Raw genomic sequence first — 21989 nt, forward strand, 5'->3', positions numbered from 1 at the left:
AGAAAACGAGAAGCAGCCACAAGGATAGGAGAAAACTGAAAGAAACTTCACAGATTAAGAGGATATGTGATATTTTTGCTGTAAATACAAAATCGAGTCAAATTTACAAAGAACTTGCCAGCATGCGCCCACTTACTATAAAGGGCAGTTAAATGAAAACGATAGACATGAGAAAAAAGTAAATAAACTATTTCTTATTTCAGAACTAATGGCCATATATGTTTATACATTATCCCACTATGAGACAAGACAGTCTCAGCTACATGGAAATATGTTTGCGGTTTCCTGCGGAAGCGTGATTTACCTAGATGTGCACCTCTTCGTCCAAAGCAAATCGACGGGGGCCAATGCCTCTCTACAAGGCGTCAAAATGAGGAAATTACATGGGGAAATGACGGTGTTGTATCGAGAATGTGTAAGGTCTTTGCAGCGAAGCTCCTGCAACGTAGCTGGAAAAACCTTTGAAGCATGAGGGCAGGCATTATCCTGCAACAGAATGACGCTGTACATCACTATTTCTGGGCGTTTAGACTTGATGATACGCTTCAGTTTCTGCATAGTGACCACGTATCGCTGTGCGTTAATTGTGACGCCGTGTTCAAGGATATCAACGAGCAGCGGGCTCTGGCAGTCGAAGAAAAGGCTAACCTTGACTTTCCAGACGCTCCACATATTTGTGGGGGCTTTTGCGATGCCCAATTTCATGTGACCTGTTACACTGGTAGCTGAATGACGTCATAAAGCGAGGTATGCTTTGCTTGGACCCGCGTCCGACCATTCTCGCTGAAGTGCATCTTGTTGTAGAGAGATTATGGATTAGAATATCTCATATATCACACAGTGTCATTGCCATATGTTTCCGTAGTCATAAGGTTTAAAAAAAGTGCTTTGCCCTTTTGCTTGAGACTAGAATAAAATGTTATAATCGAAACAATAAAATTCCATAGCTGATACGATATCAAAATCTTACACACGTCTTCGGTGTTAGTGGTTTTGTAAGGTATTTCAAGAAGATTCATCCGTTATTGTAAGATTATATCTCGTCCCTAATGAAAAAAATAACTTCGGGTGAATTTTAAATTGCGCATCGTGGTTAAAAGTTCACCTTGACGGCGGCTGTAAGTTGTCGATTCATGTAATTGCTGGTCGGGCTTTGCCTGGTGCATGTAGATGGCTCATTCACTCGCCATTTCGTTAGCCATGTGCGCCGAGTCGCGGCGATGCTAACACAGCGACAAAAGACGTTTCGCAATAACCGTTTCAGCAGACGAAATTCACTAATAATTTTGAAATATTGTCACCGTGAGAGTGTCGCTATAAATCCGCCATGCTTGAGGCTACTGAAATGTCATTTCCTCTCGGGTAAAAGGTATCAGCTAGTATGCGAAGCCACCTAAAATATTTTATTTACTTCCCTTCTAAAAACATTTCCTCGAATTAAATAACGATTGATTATTGAATACTAATGTGCGTTACGATTGGTCGGTGTGGCATACTAGCTGATGCCTTTTATCGCGTAAAAAAGCCACTTCAATTTTCATCAGCCGTGGTGGACGTATAGGGACGTATAGCCACTCCATGAATTTTAAACTCTTTGTCAAAATGTAAGCTGACTGTTGGCTTGGTGGTTAGTGGAATCACCCATAATGGCGCTTCCAATTTACAGTCGCTCCCGTAAGACACTTTTAAGTGTAAGCTTGGTTGGGTGGACAGTGAACATTAGGGGCTATATATGCTACAAGACCTTTGTGACGATAGTAAAAAATAGGATTGATTTTGCAGAATTCATCCTTGGCTTGGAGATGGGGGTCAACCACTTTGGCACCTCCACGTAAGAGCATTTCTTTAGAACGATTTGTGTAACTATAGATAGGCCTTTGGTCGTAAGGGGCGAACTTACGAGGGCGTGTTAAAATGTAATGCCTCTGAATAGTTTACGTAAAAATTAAAAATAAAACTAATTTTATTAACGTTATACTTCTGTATTCTTCGCGTGTACAAATTAGTTTCTCAACGTAGTCACTCAGGCGACGAACACATTCCCCTCAAGGACAGACCATTTTATTGATACCGGCACTGTAGAATATTTGACTTTGTTTACGGTGCCAAAACCTCACTTCCGTTAGCGCTGCTTCATCACTATCAAAATTAAGTCCTTGACAGTGTTCTTTACGTTTTTGAAACAGACGAAAGTCGGATGGGCCAAGTCAGAACTGTATGGAGGATGATCGATGACAGTGAAACCAAGATGTCGGGTTGTACCATATGTCGCAGCACTCGTGTGTGGCCTTACATTGGCATGCTGAAGGGGAGGGTGCCTCATGTGTGGACAAACTCTTCGGATGCGAAACTCGATTATATCGCGCTGTTTCTCACCCACTGATATAGTTACATTATGCTCCACCATGTAACTTGCAGCAGCTCGAGGGTCGCTAGCGACAGAGAGTTGCAGCTTGAGTCAGGAAGGCAGGGAAGTTGACCGAGTAATATGCATGATATGTAATACCTTAACCGATACTGATAAGAGGCTAAAAAATTTAGAGGAATTACTTTTCAGTGTGCTCTCGTGCAGTGATCAGCCAGAAGAATATAGCCACGTACGTAATAGCCGGTGTGTCCACGTTTGCCACGTATAACAGGGGCGGCGCGTCGTGGTATGGAAGCAATGAGGCCTTGGTAGGTCGCTGGAGAGAGTTGGCAGTGACGTAGCAGTGACGTAGCCAGCTACAGTTCACATGTGAAAAGAGACGAGCAGAGGAACAATACAGCTTCGAATGTCATTTAAGTTTTGAGCAGAACGAAATAATACATTGCAGATCTCCCAAAACACGCTCTCTTTAGACTACTAGACAAAAACATTTTATCGTCTTTTAGCTAACGTAGTATTCTAATTAAAAACAGGAATGATAAAAATTGCTGACTTAACCACAGGGTAATTTTTCTGCATAAGCTGTGTGTAATGTAAGAGACTATTGACGGATTTCACTGTACAGTTAAATATTGAAGCCACTGAAGGTATTACTTACAGTCAGTCGTCTGGTAATATCTTAGCTCCTTCCTGATCCGAATCCGAGAAACACATTTCAGTTCTGGAAGCGTCACTTACAACGTTGATAACGAGTCTATCAGCAACAGAATCCACCAAGCCAACCAGACGCAGCATTTTCCCTTCTTCTTTTATGACGAGCCGTTCTATATCCCACCAGCGTTCGGCAGTGACGTGTGAAAAAGCTGCGTGCGTTAATTCCAGTACGTCAGGCACCTTAACAGTCTTGTTACTTCTCGGGCCAAATCTCGAAGCTTGGCTCCAGATCAGCTCTGTTGGGCTCATATTGTAATGGTGCAGTACCAAATGTAAAAATGCAGCATTTGTATAATGTGCTAGATGCTGTTTTTCGTGATTTTACGGTACTTATCTACCTCTGTGGTATAAAACGACGCACATAGGCCAAATAAAAAGGATTTGGTTTTTCGTTCTTGCCCTAAAAATTAAATTATTTTGTTTTCTTAATTTAAACAACTTTCATAAAACATCGATAATTAAGAATTTGTATTTGAAATGGAAACAGGAATTTCGCATCCAATGTTCATAAAAAATGATGATGAGTTTTATAACAACGAGATGTAGGTATTTCAAATCGAACGAGAGAAAAAATTGATAATGGTAAGATTTGAACCACCCTCCGTAAATTTATGAAAAACACTGAAAACAGTCTAGTTCTCGGAACCTTTTACCCGTGTTTCACTCGCGTGTTTCACTACGGAACAGAGAGCAGCCTCAGCCATTTTCATACTGCGTATTACCAGCGCGGCAACCAGAGGACAAGGCTGGAGAGGCTGTGAATGCACACGATTTTTGAAATAAAAACTACTTGGCTAAAGCGTGATTAAGGAAAACGTTGACGGCTGTTAATGCATTTGAATATCTTAAAGTTTCATTTAATGTAACTGAGGAATAAGATATCTAATACATAAGTAGGACCTACTTCCAAGAGCGTAACAACACCAGTGTACGTGTGCTTTTGCTTCTGACCAATCAGTGCGTTTGTGTTTGTTTACATCAGGTTTATTATTATGATGGACGGATTATAGCGGTCATTCGTCGTGAGGTGACGCTGCTATCGACTCTACGAATTTATGTCGATAGTAGGTCCGTGGTTATAATGTTCCAACTGATCAGTGTATATCGTACAGCGTAGTTAGGATGGAACGTCATTCAACCTGATGTCAGACATGTTAATGTCACGGTAAGGAGCGTGCCTGGAAGCCAATAGGTCAAGGTATCGACTGCCTGTTCTGACGCGAAAATCTTTAAACCACCTTTAATTTAATTTTAATGTCAACTTTGTGTGGAGCTGCCAAGAATGACATGTAGGCAGGATTCCGAGTCGAGTGGTAGGTATCCAGAACCTGTTTAGGTACAACACGTCTCTGAACTGATGTCGAATTGAAGGACTTACATCCAGTCACTGAGCCACAAACAACTTTTATTATAATGTTTTTCATGGATGACCTCGCATAGCATCAGCAGTGAATACAATAATTGGAGATATCTTCCCAAAATTGTGGAACGAGTTTGAATGTCACCTGAATGTTTATCGTACGTCTGGTGAAGGGCTCATTGAACGTTCGTGATGGAAAATGGTAACTTTGACACTAAAAGTAATTGCGAGACGTTGGCCAAAGGCTGTATGTCTGCGCTTATAGAATAAATACAACTGTAAAATCGGACCGTTCTTTTGAAAACAAAAGCGGTGCAGTACAGTGTAAATTTAATATTTACCCCAAGTTTCTACCTTCATTGATGCAGAATGTGTAGCCCTGTGAAATCTGATAAAACGTTTTGAAACAATCCCCACAGAGTTATTAAATGGTCCATTTCATTTCAACGTATAAATACGATTATAGTAACATTGTCTGAAAATGTATCTCACTGCTGAACACGTGTGTCACAAAATCCTTTACATTTTCATTCAGTTACTGGCAAAAGAATGAAATTCCTCAAAACTGGTGCACCTGCCTTCTTTTGCAGTCGTCAGAAGTAGCGGTATATACCATCTGCTGATGAATAATTTTCCCTGTCCTCAATTTGCTGATTGTGATATTAGCGATTTACATCAAATACGGGTAGCGGTAATGCAAACGTCAATCAAATGAGGTTATCCTCAAACACAATGAGTCCATTTGTGATGAAATGTAACAAATATGAGCGTCACGTTTATCGATCATAACAATGAAAAATACTACACATTTTTAATATAGTCAGAATGAAAATGTAGTCACGTGTTGTTATTTTATAGGATGTGATTTAGGCTTCACCATAACGAAGTTTCTTCTCTTGATAGGAGTAACCACTATATTATCCATCGCTTTCTTTTATTTATCGAACTATCATTTTAGTCAGTACTTAAGTCTTGTACATTGTGTGTTTGTTGATGCTGTTTTCCACACTAGTGTATGCTATGCAAGCCTTGTAATGTCTGCGTAACTAGCGAAACCTACATGAAGTTGAACCTAGTTACGAAGTTAAGCCTTTCTCTTCCACTACAATTTTTATCAACCATATTTCTGTCCAACAGCAAACTGACGATGCCGTGGTGCCTACCAACCAACACCTTCTTTTTGCAATCGTGTCGCGGAGTTCTTTGTACTTTACTCCATCCAGTCTATCTTCATTAGTTATCCAATCTACTTACGTATCCTCAGCATTCATATGAAGAACAACATTACAAAAAATGCCTTTTCTTATTTCCACAGTTCTTCATCCACATTTCACTTCACATTCCAGACTAGTACTTCCAGAAAATACTTTCTAACACTGAAGTTAATATTCGACTTCAACAAATTCCTACTTTAAACAAAGCTTTTCTTGTTATTTCCAATCTGTATTTTATAACGTGATTCGTTCTGCTTTCGTCTTTTATTTTGCAACCGAAATAGTGAAATTCGCCCATAACGTTTTAGAGTCTCATGTCCTAATCTTACTCCTTCAGCATCATCTGTCTGAACTTAATGACACTCGGTTACTCTTACTTGTCTTCATTGATGATTGTCTTACTATTCCCTCCTGAGACCACATCGATTCTCCTCAGCTGATACTCCATGCCTTTGAAGTTTCTGGCAGAATTATGATGTCAACGATCGACGCTATTTGTTTTTAAATTTCTTCTCTGTTACACTTATGCATATTAATAATATGACGAAATAGGGTACAAGACCTTGATTGTAAAAGTGATAAAGTTATATATTGTTGTAAGGGTTGTATAATAAAAAGGAGTTGAGAACCGCAAAATGGCCAGCTCAGCTGTTAATATCCATTCATCTCTGTATATGACAACGCTTTTTCACTTACGGGGAGTATTTGATATTTTATATCATATTTATGCAGGAATGTGTATTTATATCATGCTGGTCAATGTTTGGGGACTAGACGTTCCAGAAAGCGGTATAACTGAACTTAATTGCATTTTAATGGACTACGAAACTTATGTAGTTATCTATACACCTGAGGACACTCGACATTAGCAACCATGTTCAGTAGTCAACTAAAGAACCGAAGGAAGTTTTAGAATAGAGACTGGCTACCAGTGGGACCATCCAGCCTTCTGTCACTTTTGTAAGCACTTCATTAACTTTTGTAACGGGTTATTATTAAACTGGTGTTTCGAGGATTTATTATTACAAATTTCATTGTCTCGTAAAAGCCTAGATTTACTTCAGAAGGAGCTCAAGTGGATACCACAGAACATAAAATATTTGTTCATCTGCCGTCTACAGTTATTTACATAAAATCGCTCATTTGAGTTGGTTAGACCCTGTGACAGGTGGAGTTTGCAATGCAGCATGAGATCTGTCTTGTGTTCCAGGACTCCCTCTCCATCCCCGGCGGGGACAGCATGAACGCGCTACTGCTGTACCGGCGTTGACCACCGCTTGTGATCGCTTCGACGGCCGCTCGCTCCTCATCCCGTGAGGAAGGACCACTGCTTCAACAGTAAGTCAGTACTGCTTCCACTAGCTAATATCCTCGCCTCTCGAACAATAAGAAAACATAGAGATAGCGTTTTCGGCACATAAAAACATTCAATCTAATACACAGAAATTTCATTATATATGGGAAAACTCCTGTCCGTATTTTGAACGAACAGAACGAAAAATAAGACAAAAAGCTATGGTAATTTCCACTAATATTCCTGCAAGCCTCTAGTCATTAAGAACATTTCTATGTCTTACATATTTCAACTATACAGACTAAGGAAATGAGAAACTAAATTATATAATCTATGGTATCAACAACTCACTCATATTCCTTATATGTACGAGTAAACCACAGTGCTCTTGTTAATTGCGCAACGTTAAAATTTATATTCTGATAATCATGGTCATGTAATTAGATTATTACATGAATGATATCAGCATCTGTATTTTATATTCGCTAATACACTAAGTATAAGGCGAGAAAAATTGCGATACGTGAAAAAATACGTTGTATTAACTCGTGCGAAATATATTGCAAATGTATTTTGTCCTCCGTACCATAGACGTCGCTGAAGATAGGCGCTTTCCGATGATAATCCGGTGACAAAAAATGAAAATAAGAACTACACTTAATTGGACAGCTTATATATATATATATATATATATATATATATATATATATATATATATATATATATATATATATATAAGTTTCACATTAAAAACTAAAATCAGATCACAGTGCTATAAACTTAAAAGTTGATACGAAAGACACTCAATATGGCATGGTGCCAGCTATAGGTTTTACATAGTCCGACTGAATAACAAATAAATAATATACTCAAAGAAAGTGCGTCAAAACGATTGATATCCGTGAAGTGTCCCACACAGCGCGATACAGTTCATAACGCAGTTTTTGACATCGTTTATATGAAGCTATTCCGAATTTTTTTTGGTTGAAGTATCTCGCCCTGACACATCGCAGCAACGCACATGCATTGAATCTGGCTTTTTAATAACAGAATTTTGCTTTTGGCTTTAAAATATGACGCTATCCAACTAATCTTACAAACATAAACAGTTGTGTGATTGAGTATTAAGCTGCTGCAACGAGTATAACAACGTTGGTCAAGGATCCAGGTGGAATACAGTTCACCACATACATCACCCGGACACTATCGGCCTCTCATATTTAACAATAGTTTTTTTGCTGATCTTTTGGACCTTGACACAGGGAAAGTATATACCTGGTGCTATACTGCAACAAATGCGAAACGCTGAGAGAGCTTATGAGTCAAACATTACCTGCTGCTGAGATCTCTGACGTTGCGTCGATAGATGTCGATACTTCACGATATCTCGATGGAATCCTTGGCAGTCATATTGATGCTGCGACATCGACATTGATGGGGAGCGAATTGTACGGAATGTCTCATACGCAGCAAAAAATTAGGAAATGGATTTGTATGTAAATTGTGAAACTAAAAGTTAAAATGTTTTCAAATTACTACAGCAAAGGCGAATGGTTGGTAGTCTTCCACACACTTACAATAAACAAAGCATTTACATTCTCCTTAACTGTGTGAACTTTACATTTGTGTGTGTGTGTGTGTGTGTGTCTGTGTGTGTTTATGTGCATGTCTGCTTTGTAGTGTCAGTTTTGTTGTTATGGTCTGCAGTAGAACGAATGGTATGGTGCAGCTCTCCGTGCTATTCTGTTATGTGCACGCCTCTTCATTTCCCAATAACTGCTGCAATGTACGTCCTTCTGAATCTGCTTCATGTCTCAGAATGTGTCCTATCATGCACTCCCTTCTTTTAGTCAAGTTGCGCAACAAATTTCTTGTTTTCCCAGTTCTGTTCAGTACCTCTTCATGAGTTACATGATCTACCCACCTAATCTTCAACATTATTCTATAGCAACACGTTTCAAGAGCCCCTATTGTGTCTTGGTTTGAGCAGCTTACCGTCTATGTTTCACTTCCATACATGGCTACACTCCATACACGTACCTTTAGTTAAGACTTCTTAACATATAAATCTGTATTCCTCTTCGTCAGATGGGCATTTGTTGCCCTGGCCAGTGTACATTTTATATGCTCTGAACATCAGCTATTACCATTTATTTTACTACCAAGTAGAAAAACTCATCTACTGCTTTTAATATCTCGTTTTCTAATCTAATTCTCTCATTGTCACCTAATTTAATTGGACAACATTCCATTATCATCATTTTGCTTTTATTGACGTATGTCGTATGTCCTCTCAACACACTCTCCATTCCTTTCTAGTGCTCTTCGAAGTCTTTTGTTGTCTCTGACTGAATTACAGCGTCATCGGAAAACCTCAAACTTCTTAAATCTTCACCCTGATCTTTCATTCCTACTCCAAATTTTTCTCTGGTTTCCTTTCATGCTTGCTCAGTGTATATATTGAATAACATTGAGCGTAGGCAACGAGCCTGTCTCACTCGTCTCTCAACCACAGCTTCCGCTTCATACCCCTCGATTCTTCTAACTGACACCTGGTTTCTATACAAGTTGTAAACAGCCTTTCGCTCCCTGTGTTTTACCTTTGCTACCTTCAGAATCTAAATGAGAATATTTCAGTCAATATTGTTGAAATCTTTCTCTAAGCCATAAAAGTTGTAAACGTTAGTTTGTCTTTCCTCAACCTATCTTCTAAGATAAGTCGTAGGATCAGTATTGCCTCGAGTGTTGCTACATTTCCCCGAAATCCAAATTGATCTTCCCAGAAGTCGTTTTATACCAGTTTCTCCATACTTCTATAGAGTTTTAAATCCACCAGTCAGATCATTGTTTTGTATATAGTAGTGTCCCAGCTAAAATAAATGCAGTTTAGCCGCGTATTGCTCTCCATATCTTCCTTAAACTGTGAGTCAACCTCATGTTAAGCATCTGACTAGACGTTGAGTTTTACAGTCAGTTACTCATCTTCTTATTAAAAGTGTTACATGCTGAATGAAACAATAGTTTGGGAAGGGATTTGCTTGTGACCTCTGTAGTCGAAAAATTGTTTCGGTACCAGAACAGAATACAGTGTATGACCCTTTACAAAATGCCTATTGAGCTACACAGTTCACTTCATCAGTATTCTTACACAAGGAAGATAACGAGATGTTTCATTTAAACAAATATAGAAGACAGATCAGTAACGCAAAAACTAGCGATAAAAATTAGGGAAATACGTCTGGTAGAGTGAATCCAGTGGCTAAGTTACGAAACTGTGAACTGCTACAGTTATGCGTAAAATTTGGTCAAAGTCTACGACAACGGTATGATTTTTTGTTTTTCGTGACTGTACGTTTCTTCTGTATTGAAAAGGGCAAAGTCACAGTATTACGGGTGAGTACAGAGTTCCAGGACTGGGTATTCACAGAAACCTAAAATATTAGTATGATTATTTACATATGTCTGTTTATTTAGGTGTACATGTTCTCAGGCTAAATGCATAATTTGTGCAAGAGAAGGAACAAAGTCAAAGCGTCTGTACCCGAATACTTTTCGCAACGTCATTAAAAGTAGGAGAATTCATCATACACTGAGGTGACAAAATTCAGGGACACCTCCTAATATCGTGACGGACCTCCTTTTTCCTGCTCTATTGCAGCAACTCGACGTGACATGGAGTCAACAAATTATTGTAAGTCCCCAGCAGAGATATTGTGGCATGCTGCTTCTGTAACCTTCCATAATTCCGAAAATGTGTGGCTCGGTTACATGGCGCATTGTCATCCATGTCGGCATGTTCTTGAGACTGTAGCTCTCGGAATATTGATTTCTCTAACGATTTCTGACATGGAATGCCCTATGCATCTAGCTCCAACTGCTATTCCGCGTTCAAAGTATGTTAATTCCCGTGCCGCGGCCATTATAATATCAGAGACATTTTCACGTGAATTACCTGAGTATCAAATGACAGCTGTGCCAATGTACTGTCCTTTCATTCCTTGTGTGTGCTATATTGCCGATATTACCGCCATAGTTGTACCTGTGGATATCGCTATTCCATGACTCTTGTCATCTCACAGTAAGCGGTGAAAGCTCTCCAATAGAACGGGAATTCTTTCATTTTTTAACACATCTCAAGCTGTTGTAGTTTTTCCTATTAGGATTGTTATCTGTTTGCACCCCGATGAAGGAAATCAAACTTCCTCCTCGCAAGTACAGTACAACACCAAATTTTTCGTAAACATCACTAATACTCAAATCTGTTTTATCAACATTAACATCCGTGAAATCAGCTCAGAAGAAAAGTAACTAGCAGCTTATTTCAAGTTCATTTACGTCAGGACTGGCGTCGTGTGTTCGCTCGTATTCAGTTGACATCATACCGTTCCATATTTTACGTCAGTCTGCCGACTAAATTTTGATTGTTGTACAAAAGCCGGTCGGAGTGGCCGAGCGGTTCTAGGCACTTCAGTCTGGAACCGTGCGACTGCTACAGTCGCAGGTTCGAATCCTGCCTCTGGCATGTATGTGTGTGATGTCCTTAGGTTGGTTAGGTTTAAGTAGTTCTAAGTTCTAGGGGACTGACGACCTCTTCTGTCAAGTCCCATAGTGCTCAGAGCCATTTGCACCTTTTTTTTGTTGTACAAAATAATAAATCCTTTAAGCTCGAAACATTTCTCTTCGTACACCAGTGTCATATTTAAAGGTAAGCTGGTCATACTGTCATAAATACTTGTTTTTCCATTTTGAACACATTATGGACACGTTGAATAGCGTTTCACAGGGTTTGGTATATGCATGATACAGCAACGGTGATCCATTTCTCGCTTGACAGACTGCTGCATTTGTTTTTCACCTTTACTATGAGTATAGCTCAGGTGAAACAGTTTTAGAAATTACGTCTTAGATCTGTTATAGTGTTAATAGAATTTAATACTGGTTAAATTCGTACTTGAGCTGAACATATTATATTTTGAGTTTCAAACATTTTAATTTTAGTTACTATGATTGTATCATGAGCTTTTATGGACCAAATGATTAAGTGCAGACTGGAGCTGAAACTAATATATCCATCACGATCAACTGTCACCACGCAGAATTTGAGGCCTGTGAATTCTTTCCCACTAAGACCGCATGCGAGTAATCAAGCAACAGTGTGTCTTTACTCCTAGCTATACGCAACACGCTACATTGATTTATGTTGCGGATCAACTGACCGTTCCTGCAACCAGTGTCGGTCTTCCGCAAGTCGTCCTCGATTTCATTTTGGTTTTCTGGCTCTGGTACCTCCTTCTAAACAGCAGTCTAATCAATGGAAAGCCCGGTACAGTCCCTGAGGTTAAAAAGAGTTCTTTTGTATTTATCATGAACACAAGATAGGGTAACACGCTCTTCATGTTCACCCGAATCTTACATTTGACGTTTACTCTCAGCTAAGACCGCTATCGCGCTCTGTCGTATTATGTAGCTCTGCAGATGATTACTACTAATTTGATAGTGTTTGATATTCTTATACACTTTTTACAATATGAATGGAGCGCTCTTCGCGACTTCAAATTCGTCCACTTTGTTGCCGTGAAATGGAATTCAGTTGAAAACAAGTATTGCTTGTGAAAAATTCTTATTCCAGCGCTTCCTCATTTGCAAACAGGACGAAGAAAGCAAACCAGACATTGGCGGGATGTGAAAAAGAAATTCATATCGGAAGACATCTTCCTGTCCTTGATTCTAGGTAGGTGGGGGACACTGTTCGTAATGAAGATGAGACCGATTGATGAACTACGTCAGTGTAGGGAAAGACAGATTTCTGCTTACCAGTGCTACGTCACAATGAGATGTATCGCACCCTACGATGACGTGCTGTGTGCCGACACTGGAACGTCCTTCGACAGGCTGCAGAAGGCTTTCCTCCTGCACAGGAGTGTTTATATACGTCGACGATCTTTCGTGATGTCTCGTCAAGAGGCTGCACAGAAATGTGGAAACACGACATGAATTGCACGCTTGAGCACAAACTCAGATGATAACCAAAATTTCAGGTTTCCCTGTTGTAATTAACGACGAACGGCTCCTGTGCAATGCCCTCAATACGTTGCAAGTGCCAGTCGCGGACAGAATAGCGCTCCGCGTGGTTTTCAGTACTTTATTTCGGGGCTTAGTGAACTCGAGAAAATTGTTGCTGCTCATATGGTGGTTGCTTCCGTAACTATGGTAGCTGATGTCCTTGGTGTTTATATTGTAACAAAATGAATTTTAGTTATTTTTCACAATATTATAATGAATAGGAACAGTAAAATTTAATCTTTTACGAAATAAAGTATAAAGTAAATTGTAATACAAAAACAATTACTACGATTTATTTAGAAACAGATATGAATTAGAATGCAGCAGCCCCTCTACGTCTTTACTGACATCGAAAAAAAAATGCTACATTGTAACATAAAACCTATTACGAGTAATGTAGCTGCTCAAAGAATAATAAGGTTAATGATTTTGCACTGATCGGCACATAATATTTTCTAGTTTTCTTTGCTACTGGTGCCAACGGCTTTGCCGCAATGGTAACACCGGTTCCCGTCAGATCACCGAAGTTAAGTGCTGTCGGCCTGGGCTAGCACTTGGATGGGTGAGCATCCGGTCTGCCGAGCGCAGTTGGCAAGTGAGGTGCAGTCAGCCCTTGTGAGGCAAACTGAGGAGCTACTTGATTGAGAAGTAGCGGCTCCGGTCTCGTAAGCAGACACACGGCTGGGAGAGCGGTGTGCTGACCACATGCCACTCCATATCCGCATCCAGTTACGCCTGTGGGCTGAGGATGACTTGGCGGCCGGTCGGTGCCGTTGGGCCTTTCAAGGCCTTTCGGGCGTAGTTTTTTATTTATTCCTGAGACAAAATAGTGACTTAATCAAGCGTAACAAATGTTCAGACTTTGCCAGTACAATCGTTCAAAACACAATGATATAATTATTGTGTTTTTCGATCAGCGAGAGGAAGTATACGCGAAGACAGAGATTTCATTGATCGTGTAGCGTTTCTGGTTAAGTAGGCATACACAGCTACACTCCTGGAAATGGAAAAAAGAACACATTGACACCGGTGTGTCAGACCCACCATACTTGCTCCGGACACTGCGAGAGGGCTGTACAAGCAATGATCACACGCACTGCACAGCGGACACACCAGGAACCGCGGTGTTGGCCGTCGAATGGCGCTAACTGCGCAGCATTTGTGCACCGCCGCCGTCAGTGTCAGCCAGTTTGCCGTGGCATACGGAGCTCCATCGCAGTCTTTAACACTGGTAGCATGCCGCTACAGCGTGGACGTGAACCGTATGTGCAGTTGACGGAATTTGCGCGAGGGCGTATAGTGGGCATGCGGGAGGCCGGGTGGACGTACCGCCGAATTGCTCAACACGTGGGGCGTGAGGTCTCCACAGTACATCGATGTTGTCGCCAGTGGTCGGCGGAAGGTGCACGTGCCCGTCGAGCTGGGACTGGACGGCAGCGACGCACGGATGCACGCCAAGACCGTAGGATCCTACGCAGTGCCGTAGGGGACCGCACCGCCACTTCCCAGCAAATTAGGGACACTGTTGCTCCTGGGGTGTCGGCGAGGACCATTCGCAACCGTCTCCATGAAGCTGGGCTACGGTCCCGCACACCGTTAGGCCGTCTTCCGCTCACGCCCCAACATCGCGCAGCCCGCCTCCAGTGGTGTCGCGACAGGCGTGAATGGAGGGACGAATGGAGACGTGTCGTCTTCAGCGATGAGAGTCGCTTCTGCCTTGGTGCCAATGATGGTCGTATGCGTGTTTGGCGCCGTGCAGGTGAGCGCCACAATCAGGACTGCATACGACCGAGGCACACAGGGCCAACACCCTGCATCATGGTGTGGGGAGCGATCTCCTACACTTTCCATACACCTCTGGTCATCGTCGAGGGGACACTGAATAGTACACGATACATACAAACCGTCATCGAACCCATCGTTCTACGATTCCTAGACCGGCAAGGGAACTTGCTGTTCCAACAGGACAATGCACGTCCGCATGTATCCCGTGCCACCCAACATGCTCTAGAAGGTGTAAGTCAACAACCCTGGCCAGCAAGATCTCCGGATCTGTCCCCCATTTGAGCATGTTTGGGACTGGATGAAGCGTCGTCTCACGCGGTCTGCACGTCCAGCACGAACGCTGGTCCAACTGAGGCGCCAGGTGGAAATGGCATGGCAAGCCGTTCCACAGGACTACATCCAGCATCTCTACGATCGTCTCCATGGGAGAATAGCAGCCTGTATTGCTGCGAAAGGTGGATATACTGTACTAGTGCCGACATTGTGCATGCTCTGTTGCCTGTGTCTATGTGCCTGTGGTTCTGTCAGTGTGATCATGTGATGTACCTGACCCCAGGAATGTGTGAATAAAGATTCCCCTTCCTGGGACAATGAATTCACAGTGTTCTTATTTCAATTTCCAGGAGTGTATATACGAGACAAAATTTACCTTACAAACTCGCGGCACGGTGCAAGTTAGAAACAGGTCCGCATCTTGTTTTGTAATCGAAATTAATGGTTGCAATTCCGTCATAAGATGCATTAAGAAGTATTTTCTTATTTATTGTTGGTGGCTGGTTTCGAACATCTATGTCCATTTTCAAACCATCCGTAACGTAAGAGTGACAACACAGGCGATAGCCTATGCACAAAATCTGTCCCTGTATTGATGATGAAAGCGGCACCATAATCTGTTTGTAGTAGCGCGAGTACAGCAACACTACAGATGCGCGGAAGCTATTCAGCAAAAGCTGTCTGTTTCTTTTTAATCGTATTGTTTGATTTTCATATAATGACAACGAAATTTCTTACGTTAATGATGCACAAACTGATACTGTGCACTATGTAGCGAAAGTGATCCTCCCTAATAATATTTATATCAAACATGACGGTATACATACTCAACCCTAACAATAAAAATAGCTGAACTTCCAAACTGAAGCAAAGTTTGAACAAAAAGTATTAAAAATAAAAAAAACAGATACGTTTCTAATGACTAAAAACATAAAAGCCTGATTGTTCTCAGGATTGAATCATTATTGCACTAACTCGCATTGAAACAATCAATAATTTTCTTTAAAAAAGTAAGTAAGATCCGAGAATGGTTCTGTAATAGTATAGTATGACGTGTACTGTGGTATAAAGAAATTGCAGTCAACTTTTAAGGCAGTTTAAAGGTCTCACCAAAGAAAATCCATGTTCTCTTTCCTGACTGGAGGTGGCCAACTGGCTTATTGGCACACAGTATACGACACGTGTATTTTACTAGAACACTGCCCATAACAGCACAACGTTCGACATTGCATCTGGATAAGCACGAGAAGGAAAGAAATAACTCAGACACTGCAGTTATACATTAATATGTAGGATGAAGGAAACATAAAATAAAGAAATACTTCAGTCGAATGTATAAGACATATAAATACTACTAGAATGTAGACCACCTGAAAAGATAAGGTATTAACAAATGTGAACACGAACCACAAGGGAATGGCCAGAACGGGACGGATTTCGGTACATGTGATATATACGTAGAGACATACAAATAATCACAATTTGAGAAAAATTGGATGATTTAGTCAAGAGAAAGAGGTACATAAATCGAGCAAGTCAGTAACGCGTCGTCCCAAATCTGTCCTTATACAAGCAGTTAATAGAATTGTTGGATGTGCTCCTGAGGGATATAGATCCAGTTCTGCCCAAATGGTGCGTTAGATCTTCGAACTCTCGAGGTGATTGAAGCATTTAATAAAAGAAGTTAATCTCAGTTTAACATTTTTAAATTACTGGAAATTTAGGTACGTGAAAGGAGTAACAACACTTAGAAGTTGTAAAAGTAACTTCAGCAATGAAATTATATGTTTGTTACACGACTGTTTTTGAAACTAATTTACGGGAGTAGGCTTGCGTAACAGCCGTATTGTCCAATGAAGAAAGACTAAGCTATGGGAAAGGCAGTGTCAGCACCCCATGTTGGCGGCCCCATAAACCATATTCTTGTAATCCTTATTAAGATCTGTCGCCGGACTTGTCCCCTTGAAAATAACCATTTCTATGTACATGAAGTAGAAAGTGAATTACCTACAGTCTCCTCCTTGACTGAAGTATCTGCAGTCGGAAATGTAAGGATGTTTCACGCAGCGTGATCCTTCCCGACGTGACTGCGGACTAAATATTTAATACCACTCTTCCAACATACTTTGTGGCGAGCAGCACTTCAATAGATTTATATTCATCGTTCACGCTATGCATCGAAAAGTGTTCCCTTGGTAAGCACGTTACTCAACTGTCCAAACATCGTAGCTTTCTAACTATTATCTTATGAGATGTTAAACCGTGACCAGAGATACATTTGCAGTTTAACCGTCTGCTGAGTAGACCTGTTCTCCCTTGCCCAAACATTCACAGGTACTGTTAGAATATGTTACAACGAAAATCGTTTTGATCTATACGCCCCTTACATTCACTATCTGCGTTGTACGCACAAAACTGTCTGCTCAGCAATCACATTATTCCACTGTCCACACATCGTAATTTGTGGAGTGCTTTCTGAGGTGATAGTCCATTACGGGAATCATTTCAGTATACACCGACGAAAAAAAAGTCACAATAAAAAATAAATAGTGTAGAATATTGAAATTTCTGGAACACACTTATCTAGGTAGCATATGTCAGTGATTAACATTGTAAGATGATAGGTTAGTGTAAAAGCGAGATAAGCCATTGCAAATGTGAAACGCTGGTACATTAATAGCCTGTGTGACCTCCAGAATGTTGAATGCAAGCGTGCGAACGTGCTTACATAGTGTTGTATAGATGCCGGATTTCAGTTTGGAGGATGTAGTTCCATGGCTGTTGCACTTGTTCATTACAGTGATGGTTAATGTTCTTTGTGGATGACGCTGGATTTATCATCGGATGATGTCCCACATGTGCTCGACTGGAAACTGATCTGGTGATCGGCCAGACCAAGGCAACATGTCGACTTCTGTAGTGTATATTGGGTTACAACAACGGTATGTGGGCTAGTGTTATCCTGACGGAAAAACCTCTCGCTCTGCCGCTCATGAATGACAGCACAACAGACCTAATCACCGGACTGACGTACAAATTTGGATTCAGGGTGCGTGGGATATCTGCGAAAGTGCTCCTGATGTTATAGGCAATCGGACCCAAGATCATAGCTTCAGATGAAGATCCAGTGTATCTGGCACTAAGACAGGTTGGTTGCAAACCCTCCAGCGGCCACCTAACCGACACACAGCCATCGTTGTCACTGAGGCAGAACCAGCTTTCATCAGAAAACACAACAGACCTCCACCCCTATCTCCAATGGGCTCTCGTTTGACCCCAATGAAGTCGCAAATGGAGGTGGTTTGGGGTCAGTGGAACGCACTCTATAGGGCGTCTGGCTCGGAGCTGTCCTTATAGTAACCGATTTATAACAGTTTATTATGTCACTGTGGTGTAAACTGCAGCTGCAGATGCTGTAAGATATGCGAGAGTCATACGCTGGACACTGGCAGTGCCATTTGGCCGTTCGGAGCCCTGTCTTCTTGATCCAGCTTCTGGTAGCCTTATTACACGACCTCGTTCTAACTCGTGAGGTGTTGGAAATAGGAAATTACGGTCACTTAAGTGGCAACAATACCTTACGGGAAGGACTGGGTCTGAGGGGTGTCAAATGCCTCATTCACTGCTTTAACACATATAATTTAGGAGCCAATTTTCGTTACGAATTACATAAAATTTTAGTAAAATTTGATATAATACGTACACTGTATCGAACGGAGCAATTACCTCAATTAAAAATTACTTTAAGAAATGTTTCATGATCGTTTATAATAGAAATGATTAAGAATTTTAACAGGAAAAATAGCGTAGAACTCATGAACTACCGAAATTCATATAACCCTGGATAAAGAGAACATACAGTCCCTAATAATGCACAGTACAAATTTCAAAACTTACTTTGAAATAACAATAGACATGAACTGTTCTTCAACAAAGTCTTTAAAACAGACATTTTCGTTTTGTTTTAAATGAGTAATAATTTACACAGAATTTTTAAATCACAAAGAATTAATTTAAATTCCCCTACCTTAGAGAAAATATCCAGGTATATTTTCAAAGAAGTATTAATTTACTACAAATAAACTTAAGTCGCTATTGAACTGCAATAAGAATGACTGTGGACTCACTTACACAGGCTATTCCACAGAGACCTCAGGAAGCACTGAGTGCTAACACTCGTGGAATGTATAGAAAACCATTATGTCCAAAACATGATAACTTGTCCACAATGTAAGTGAGCGGAACTGTGCGTGGCGCCCCGCCTCGGCCATAGCAGAATGCCATGATAGCGGACACGATGGCCGTGCTTAAGCGACAGGACGGCACGCGCCTCGGCCCACAGTCTATGGTTGAGTGAGCCGCTTTAGTATGAACCCCGCCACCGATGACCCATTACAGAAATCTCGGTGACGCGTTCCTGCAGTACGGAATAGTTACCTTAAGATATGTACTACTACATAGGCAGTACCAAGTGATCCCTTCCCATACAGATACACTAACGCCAGCCACTCCACGAGATCGAAACTGGTATCCTTTAAATAGAAATTACCAGACTAACTGCCAAACCAGAGCCTGCAAACACCTGTCCGCAGCTCGTGGTCGTGCGGTAGCGTTCTCGCTTTCCACGCCCGGGTTCCCGGGTTCGATTCCCGGCGTGGTCAGGGATTTTCTCTGCCTCGTGATGACTGGGTGTTGTGTCATGTCCTTAGGTTAGTTAGGTTTAAGAAGTTCTAGGGGACTGATGACCATAGATGCTCAGTCCTATATTGCTCAGAGCCATTTGAACCTGCAAACACCAAGGAAGGTATTTTTTTTTTTTTTAGATGAAGCCCTAAATCAAAATTACAACTGAAAGAGTGAATTTTTATCTGACGATTTATATGATGGAGGCATAGAAACCCTTCTACAATCGGTTTAGTACCTCATAATCAAGTAAACACTGCGGAGAAACCTTGAGACACCGGTATACCGTGTATGCTGAAACAGACTGGTTACCACGTGAGCCACTGTATTACACTAATCACTTATCATTCAGCCACTGTAGCAAAATAGAACCTAGATTTATATTAATTTAAGGCTGACATTTTAAGGGAAACAGTTTACTGTGGTTAATCGCCCTTTAAACATACATTGACGAATTAGGGCACAGTAGGCGCGTTACACAGTTTAGTGCCGATATGGCAAACCAAAGCCAACTCCGACATGACAGTTCATCACACTGAAGTAATTAGGCACAGGCTCGAATTTACGATTGTAATTTGTGACTCGTGCCGCAGATATGTACGAGGCTTTAAATTTCCTTTAAACACCAATCTGAATTACAGTGACCTTCTCCTTCCAAGAACACTTGACATCAATTACGGGCTAGTAAAATATTACAATAAGATAAATAAAATTCATGCACACGGAATATGAGAGTAAAAGTTCCAGTGGACAAGTCTCACAGAAACAAAATTTAATAGACTCACTCTCTTAATCACAGGAAAGCCGCTGCAGTCTACTACCATGGAGGCGAGGATAGCCACGAATGAGCACAGCAGAAAAACACCCGTCCCTCATGGTGAGCTCGCCTCTGACCATCCCGTATTTATTAATTTATTTAATTAAATGTCAAGTTCCGTAGGACCAAATTGAGGAGCAAATCTCGAAGGTCATGGCACGTGTCAGTACATGATCTTACAACATAAAAAGTAATAACAGATAACAATAAATGTTCATGAACCTGAAAGAAAATCAGTCCGTAAGTTTAAGCAAACGCTATCAGCATTACTATGAGAATCATCTTAATTTTTCAAGGAACTCCTCGACAAATAGAAGGAGTGACCCATGAGGGAACTCTTCAGTTTCTATTTGAAAGCGCGTAGATTGCTGCTAAGATTTTTGAATTCGAGTGGCAGCTTATTGAAAATGGATGCAGCAGTACACTGCACACCTTTTTGCACAAGAGTTAAGGAAGTCCGATCCAAATGGAGGTTTGATTTCTGCCGAGTATTAACCGAGTGAAAGCTGCTTATTCTTGGAAATAAACTAATATTGGTAACAAGAAACGACAATAAGGAATATACATATTGAGAGGCCAATGTCAAAATACCCAGACTTGTGAAAAGAGGTCGACAAGAGGTTCGTGAACTCACACCACTTATTGCCCGAACCGCCCGTTTCTGAGCCAAAATTATCCTTCTAGAATGGGAAGAGTTACCCCAAAACGTAATACCATACGACATAAGTGAATGAAAATAAGCAAAGTAGACTAATTTATGTGTCGAAATATCACTCACTTTCGATACCATTCGAATAGTGAAAATGGCAGTATTAAGTCTTTGAACAAGAACCTCAACGTGGACTTTCCACGACAGCTTACTATCTATCTGAACACCTTCGAATTTGAATTGTTCAGTTTCACTAATCATATGTCCGTTCTGTGATATTAAAACGTCAGGTTTTGTTGAATTGTGTGTTAGGAACTGTAAAAACTGAGTCTTACTGTGATTTAACGTTAGTTTATTTTCTACAAGCCATGAACTGAGGTCATGTACTGGTCTACTTGAAACCGAGTCAATGTTGCACACAACATCCCTTACTACCAAGCTAGTGTCATCAGCAAACAGAAATATTTTACAGTTACCCGTAATACTAGAGGGCATATCATTTATATAGATAAGGAACAGGAGCATCCCCAACGCTGATCCCTGGGGCAGTACCCCACTCAGATCCCACATCACAGCCGTTATCAACATAGTGAATAATGACCTTTTGCTGTCTGTTGCTAAAGTAAGAGATGAACCAATTCTGAGCTACTCCCCTTATACCGTAGTGGTCCAACTTCTGGAGCAGTATTGTGTGATCAACACAGTCAAATGCCTTTGTTAAATCAAAAAATACGCCAAGCGTTCGAAACGTTTTGTTTAGCCCATCCAG

The 21989-nt window shown here is 40.9% G+C and overlaps 1 long non-coding RNA gene across 1 annotated transcript in view; it reads left to right on the forward strand.

Annotated features, from left to right (window-relative positions):
* Positions 1 to 21989, forward strand: part of LOC126284741 (uncharacterized) — a 587812-nt gene that overhangs the window by 356688 nt on the left and 209135 nt on the right. The window contains exon 2 of the long non-coding RNA XR_007551546.1: positions 6867 to 6994. This is a non-coding gene — a long non-coding RNA (uncharacterized LOC126284741). The remainder of the gene's footprint in view (positions 1 to 6866; positions 6995 to 21989) is intronic.

Source organism: Schistocerca gregaria, chromosome 8 (genome assembly GCF_023897955.1).
Source record: "Schistocerca gregaria isolate iqSchGreg1 chromosome 8, iqSchGreg1.2, whole genome shotgun sequence".
Classification (NCBI taxonomy): domain Eukaryota; kingdom Metazoa; phylum Arthropoda; class Insecta; order Orthoptera; family Acrididae; genus Schistocerca; species Schistocerca gregaria.